The sequence below is a fragment of the Mastigoproctus giganteus genome, chromosome 12 (genome assembly GCF_048544385.1).
Source record: "Mastigoproctus giganteus isolate SK-2022 chromosome 12, ASM4854438v1, whole genome shotgun sequence".
Taxonomy (NCBI): domain Eukaryota; kingdom Metazoa; phylum Arthropoda; class Arachnida; order Uropygi; family Thelyphonidae; genus Mastigoproctus; species Mastigoproctus giganteus.
The window spans coordinates 137,342,626-137,350,551 of record NC_143586.1 but is presented as its reverse complement, the minus strand read 5'-3'; positions in this window follow the sequence as shown (position 1 = coordinate 137,350,551).

The window sequence follows — 7,926 nt, the reverse complement described above, 5'->3', positions numbered from 1 at the left end:
GTCGATACCTTAAGTTTAGTTTATTAGCAGCGATCCCAGCAGAGAATTTACAAAAAAAAAAAAAAAAATTCTTTAGCCTCTAAATCTCGCTTGTGGTTTCCACATAAAAAAAATGTACGTCATCCGCAAATGCTAACATCTGAACATGTTAGAAATAGCTGTGAACTGTGGAGGACAACCAATCATCGAGCACAGAGTTCCAAACACTAGATGTCTAGTTCTCAAAATTGCAGTCCATACCTTCTAAGCCGATCTTTATACATACATCGATTTGCGCTCATCACTAATCTGGCCACCCTTATGTGAATCCTCTTCAGGGGTTCTCTGTCTTTTTTTTCGGTGAGGTCTCCAGACCTGAATACAATATTCCAAATGATGCCAAACATCGTCTTGTATAGAAGGATAATGATGTCCTTCTCCTTACTAGCAAAAGTCCTATAAATCATGGAGAGACATCATGTGTCTTCCTAGCCACCTGTTTACAATACAGAGAAAATTTCCTGTGAAACTGTATCGTAATACCTAATGTCCTTTGCGTCTTGAACCACTACAACTCCTCTACCATTAGCTTATACGTAACTTCAGGAATTCTGCTACTCAAATGTATAACCTTATATTCAGAAATATTAAACTCTAGTTGCAATTTTTAGGATCATATAAGCAACCGATTGAAATCATTTTAAAACAACATGGCCTAACTAGAATCGTTAACTGCCCTTCCACTTTCAAATCATCAGCAAACTTTAGCAACTTCTCTTGGATGCCCTCGTCAACATCATTTATGAAAATTAGAAAGAGGAAGGGACCAAACACCGATCCTGAGAGACTCCCCGTTATCTGGTCTACCCTGAAGACTAACCATTCGTGAGAACTCTGTCTCCTATTTTTAGCCAGCTTACAATCTGGAGTAGGATCTTACCAGTAACTCTAACTTCTTCCAGTTTACATAGCAGCAATCCATGAGGGACAGTATCCAATTGTTTAATGACTATATCACAGTAATTTATCGTATTGGTCAGAGATGACCTCATGCTAGGATCTATTTAAGGTGCAGCTTTTGTCGAATTTATAACGAATAGCTTCCTTAACCACAGACTTCACGTTCCTTAACAAAGAAGTCAAACTCAGTGTCTTATAATTATCAACTCCTCTTTAACACCATCTCTTTCCATGGATTGGGAAGAGATTAGAATTGCTGTAATCCAAGGGGATCTTCCCGGAGTCTAAAGACGTTCTCATTAATTTTGTAGCAATCGGAAAGATAGCTTATATTAGGTGTCCTATTAGGATTACTCCTAGAAATTGCTTCTTCGAGAAGACAAGAGAAAAGTAAATATGTACAGTCGCTGATAATAAAAATTTCAGCATTGCTCTGCTGCCAGACGTATTCTAAGGTCTTAACTGGCTAACGGATAATAATTAATCACATCGAAACGCATGAGCTGAAACTGATGACAAATCAGGAGATCCAACTTAAGATGACAGATTCATTGTCGACACCGTTAAAGGTCATTTTCTAATAATGCGCACTGCACATTCCCTGATAACGCTGAATGAGACAGACGTGGTGACACTGATCCCAAGAAGACAAGCAGAAAGGTCGTCCGGTGATTGATCACCAGACCTCAACTCCGTATTAAAACAGATTCAGGATGACCTGGAAACAGCACCTCAGCTTCTCAATCGATAAGCCACTCAACGCGGTAAACAAAATAAGCAATTACATTTAAAACATAAATAATAATTATTATTTTATTCTTTAAATTTTATCCGTATTACAAAAAATGTATTTTATCGCGGTCTGGATTCGGTTTTAGTATAACATTAATTAAATGTCAAGTGGATATTTTTATTTCCTTTTATAACAGAACACTTAATTAGAATTAAAGAACTCGAAGAAAGGGGTATTCGGTATGATCGTTTTGAACAACGATCATACGTATGGTGTATGGAAGTTTTTTTGAGTACATGATTGAACACTGTTCTGAAAATAATTTGCAATTTACTGGAGACTACACCATAACTTCCCATGGATTGGGAACATAGTGCTAAAGTGCTAATCTTCCACGAGTGCTAATCTCTTCCCATGGATTTGGAAGAGATTAGCACTCCTGGAGGATTTTGTTCTTGGAACATGTTGCTACATGTTCAGATTGGTTGAAGGTTGTTTATTAACTTTTGACAGGCCTCTGCAATTTGAAGTCGTGGTAGATGAAGCAAAGATATTTACTCTTTACCAAACCTAGATCGGGAGCGGGGTTATGAGAGTCTTGAAACTTCTTGGTTACTTTACCTAGAGGTGGCAAAAGTAGTCTTCCTTGAGACCGCCTGCGGATTATCACCAAATCTGGTGATAACCATAGACTGTCTCGAGGTTTGAAAGGTGGTTGACGATTAGAACCAGCTTGTGCTGTTTCTAAAGGATTTGGACCAACTACAAGTCTGGAAAATGACAGATGAAATTTAATATATTGCCCTTTGGAAACAAACTCAAGGGTAGTTAGTTTGTAGACTAGGTGGAGAGGAATCAGAAATATTTGAGGAGTTTCAGGATGTTCAGAATCAGAAAGACTTATGGATTAAGATACAGAAAGGCATGAAATTCAACGTGCAGTGTGAGTAAAGGTGGCAAGAAAGGCACAAGAAACTCTGTCCATATCAGAATTTTGTAAGTAGAGAGAAAGAGGTCATTATTACTCTCCATAAGACAATGCTGAGATCGCACCAGGAATATTGTATCCAGGTCTGGAGGTCGCGTCAAAAGAAAGATATAAAACTTCTGAAGAAGGTGAAAATAAAGACGACTAAATTGGTGAAGAACGCCAAGCATTAGTCCTTTGAGGAGTGGCTTAGAAGATGCGATGTTCAGAGCTTAGCAACTACATATCCTAGGGTATGTGATTGAAGTGCGGAAGACCCTGAAGGGGATTAGTAAAAACGAAGGAGAGGTGAACGTTCTCACTGGCGAGAGAGAGAGACAAGAACCAGAGGGCATAGCTATAAAACGTGACGTATAAACAGTAAAATACAAGGGGTGGACAAAAAACAATGGAACAACCTGATATAAAAGTAATAGTTTTTGTAATGTCTGCTTGATGTATTTATGAGCATGCAGTGATGATTTTTTTTTTTTTTTTTTTTTTTGTAGTTGTTGTTCTTACAGGTAAAACTGTGAAGGAAATACAATAAAAGGTGATTTATTTAGAGGTGATATAAAAAGTTACCTGAAGAAAATAACCGACTCGTCTGAATTGAAGAGTTCAAATTGTTGGTACACGTTTAGCAGGGAAATCGGTGACTGAAACTGCCGATTGGCTTAATGTTTCCAGAACAACTGAATCGAAAGTGATGTCTGCATTCACCAAGTATGGAAAACAAAATCTGACAACACGAATTGTGGAAGAAAATTGAAGCCAACTGAAAGAGACCAGCGGACACTGAAAAGGATTGTAGTCCAAAACGTAAAACTACTGAAGAACTTAATGTGGGTCTCAGCAATCCAGTTTATAGCAAAACAGTTCGATAAGAACCTCAAAAGCTGAAATTTATGGCAGAGCCGCTATTGTCAAGCCACTCGTTACTGATGGTAATGCTAGAAAGAGGATGCAACGTGGTGTTAGGAAAACAAAAACTTGGAAAAACTCGAATGCCAAAGGAAGCGCATCGTTGTAGCTGTCTTGGGCCAACCGGCAAACATTGAGGAGGACCATGGATGGTTTGGGTAGCAGTATCTTTGTCTTATTTAGTCCTGTCATCAACCTGAACGGACAAATTACTGCCGCTGATTACCTTGATATTCCGAGTGACCAGGCTCATCCCTTGGTGCAAACGTCGTTTACCACAAACGAATGCTCCAATACACCCAGCCAGATGTGTCCAATTTGAAGAGCATGAAATTGAGGTTTATAATCTCCCATGGCCAGCACAATCACCAGACTTAAACTATATTGAGCCATTGTGGGCATATCTGGAGAGGAACGTGAGAAGCAAATTTCCTCCGCTTTCATCATTCAAAGAGATTGAAACGTTCCTCTGTGAAGAATGGTCCAATATTTCTCTTCAGATAGTTAAAGATTTATCTGAATCTATTCCACTTAAAATACAAACTGTTTTCAAATCAAAAGGTGGCCGAGCATCGTGTTAGTGCATGCCTATAACTTTTATAACAAGTGTTTCCATTATTTTGCCCACCCACTGTAGATATGAATTTTACATTCGGGCAGTGTGTTATTGTACGTTGGAAAAAGAAGTTTTTTGCAAGTATGGCCGAGGTAGAGTTCGACAAAATTATACAAGAAACTGGATAGTCACTTTTTGATGATGGGAATATGTTTTTCTTTGTTTTTTTTTTTTTTTTTTTTTTCAGCAAATGCAAAATAAGTTCGATTCACGGCATCGTTATGCATTTTAATACTAATAACAGCTGATTGTGTCAATCACCTACAGTAATTAGCACAGAGCTGTTATTCTTACGAAAATATCCTTTCAGAAGCCATTACCCTTAAGCAACTATTTAACACAGGCTCTAGGAAAAACAATTGTTCAAAGGGATACATAAGAAGATACGAAGAAAGCTGCTACGTTTTGTGTACAGAATGCGCTACTTTATGTATAGCCTTCTGCAATATTCTTGAAGAGAACTAGTTTGAAAATCCAGGAGAAATTAAGCAGTGCATATTACACGACGAGCAACATTAACCTTCGATAATCATTCTGAAAAAGACGATAATTTTTGACAAGGTCAGCTTGAAATGCAAAAGTGTATCACTTTCTTACTTGCAAGGCGAATAACCAAAGTAACACTAATTCACGCCGGTATTCTTAAAGGCGGCGGCAAAGGAATTAAGCAAACCCTCAGCCATAATTATGAGAGCACCCTTGGATTCATGGGATGTCCCAGCGGACTGGAGATGTGCACAAATGTATCCCCAATTCACAAAGGGGGATCGAAGTATGACACGAGCAATTACAGACCTGTTAGTTTGATTCTGTTCCAAGAAAAATAATGGAGTCACTGGTTAAAGAAACATTGCAGGATCATCTAGACAAGACTGCAGCAATAATCGAGACACAGCATGGTTAAGAGGAAGTCTTGTCTGACCAATTTGATTGATATTATATGGTTACATAGCAACTGGATGCAAAAAATTATTTTGATATCATATACTTGGAGTTCAGGAAAGCTTTTGACACTGTTGCACACGAAAGACTACTGTACAAATTGGAGCAGTATGGCATTAAGAGAAAGTTGCTCTAATAGATAGAAGGGTGGATGAGTGGGAGAAGACCGAGTGTAATCAATGGACACTGGTCTTCGTGGACTATTGTGATTAGTGGAGTCCACCAGGGGTCCGTATTGGGCCCATTGTCGTTTTGTATATTTATCAATGATATTGATGAAGGTATATCAAGGTTAATGTCAAAGTTTGCAGATGATACAAAGGTTGGCAGGGTTGTTAATGACAGTAATGGCAGTGTGCTACTGCAACAGGATCTAGAAAAGTTGGGCAGATGGACTGAGAAGTGGCAACTCAAGTTTAACATTCACAAATGCAAAGTACTGCATATGGGTAGCAGTAACCCCAGAGAAATGTACCAACTGGGTGGTGTTACACTGAGGGTAGTGGAGAATGAAAGAGACCTGGGAGTAATTGTGCAGGCAGATATGAAGTTTTCTGAGCAGACAGGCTGCCAGAGCAGGTCATGGAGTCTTGTCAATGATATACAGGAATTTGGCTAGTAGGTAAAAGGAGGTGATTATCATTTTGAATAAGGTAATGGTCAGGAGTACTGTATAAAGATCTGGAGGCCTCATTTCAAGAAGGATGTAGAGTTGCTTGAGCGTGTACACAGAAGGGCAACAAGGTTGGTTAGGGGAATAAATGGTTCTCTTACCAAGAAAGGCTTAATTCTGCAAATTGCGGTGTCTGGAGACTAAATGTGGGTAAGTTTGCCTTTAGCCAGCGGGTACTTGATTGTGGAAGTTGATGGCATAAATAAAGTTAAAGCAGAGCTAGACAAGCATTTGGAGTAAATGGATGAGCGAAATGGGATGGTTTTTTTGGCTGAAGCTGTAAAAGCTTGCTTTCTTGCATCATATGCGACTGCTAATGCTAATAAATCCAGACACAAATTCCGAATTTGCTATCAAGTACATTAATGCACGTGAAAGTTTCTTATTGTACTGACATAAAGATTTACAAAATTCCTTTGATATCAACACTTTAGCTCCATGAAGATAAATGCGTGGACAGGGAAATTTACCGGAAGATATTTCCAAAATAGCGAATATATGCAGCGAGGTGTGCCGAAGTTTCAATAGTGTTAAAGATGATGCGCATTATTTATCCTAGCCATGACAAGAACACTACCCACCTCGCCTTCACCAAATTAGCCATTACAACAAGGATTCAAGATTCTGAGTACTACCTACTGCTGGGCTCCCTGCTTTTCCACATTATGATAAAAGTTTGTCTTAACTTTAATGAAATGAGGTTGGAAAGTTAAACTCGCACCCACGATTATATAAGTTCCTTATTCGTCTCTTATTGAGCACATACAGAACATGATTGGACTGCAACTTATTTCTTCTATTTCAGATCACCGTTTAATCCCTGGACAGCCACGCACTAGCAGGACTTATTTAAAGCCATGTTTCAACTGGCTCCAACAATCAGGGAACTTAACCAAGACGTATAAAGACGTTCCTCAAGCGATTGTCAGAACTTCGCATATCTAAAAGGCTTGTTCATCTGGTGGAAAGTGGGAGTCACATTTCTGGTTTTCTGCATTAAATATATAGTTCCGATGTTTTTTTCCATTTCTTTTAATTCTGCTGACAGTTTATTAAGATGTATGTCATTGCTTTTAGTCTTGGTTATATGTTATATACATCGAAAACGAGTGTTGTTTTAAATTAGGTTTAACATCCCAAGTTAGTTTTCCAGGTGATTTTATTCGACCAAGGAATACTTCATATTTGACGAATTTTGTTCAGAAAATCCTCACGTTGCTCTCCATTATATTTTCACGGTTTGCTGACTGGTTGCCAGTTTTCAATTAGCACGACATTGGAGAATCAGGTTTTAAATGAGCTCATTGCGTTCTGTAATTGAAAACCAGTAAATGTGTTCCTCCGAAACATTCTCTTCGGCGTAAAGTTGAGTACAGATTTTCCAAAAGGTCGAATACATATATAATAAAAACAAATACAAAAATAAATAAACAGAAAGTAAAAAAAAGTAAACAACCTATGTATTTTCCGCCTCACGTACGAAGCTGACCTTTAAATTCCCCAAGCTGTCAGCCTCAGCCACCCACGTAGCCTATTCCAGCGATTAACAACTCGCTGGCTGAAAGAGCTCTTTGGTTCTGCTCTTCTAATTGAATGTTTTACTGTCTGGTGGTGCTTTTTGAACTAAGATGGTACCAATAGTATATAAAGCCATAATTTATCGATCATTATATCGTACTTGTTCAGTTTCTCATTGAGATTACAAAGCAGTCCCACCATTCCTTGGTTCTAATTACGATTCACTATCGGCAAATCTTCTGTCGGCCTAACAACCAAATGGCTGACTGCAAGGAATGACATACGCAACGCCCTTCCCACCCTCCCCCTTCCCGAATTCCCCTGCAACGCGGGCCTTTAGAATACAGAAGGCACGGCAAACACTGTATTAACCATCCCCGGGATATAATTAATCAAAAGTTTAATTACGTTTATATGAGCCCCAGTCATGTGACCTCCCATTCAAGTTCTCCTACACGGAACCACCCAAAATTATCACCAGAAAAAAAAAAAAAACTTGTTGCTAAAGGTCGGCTGATGGCACCGACTCGTCCATACAAGTTTTTCCGCCCTTTTCTCCCCCCTTCTTCCACCTCCGAGGTATTCAACTCCAAGTTGTCTCTATAGAAGATACA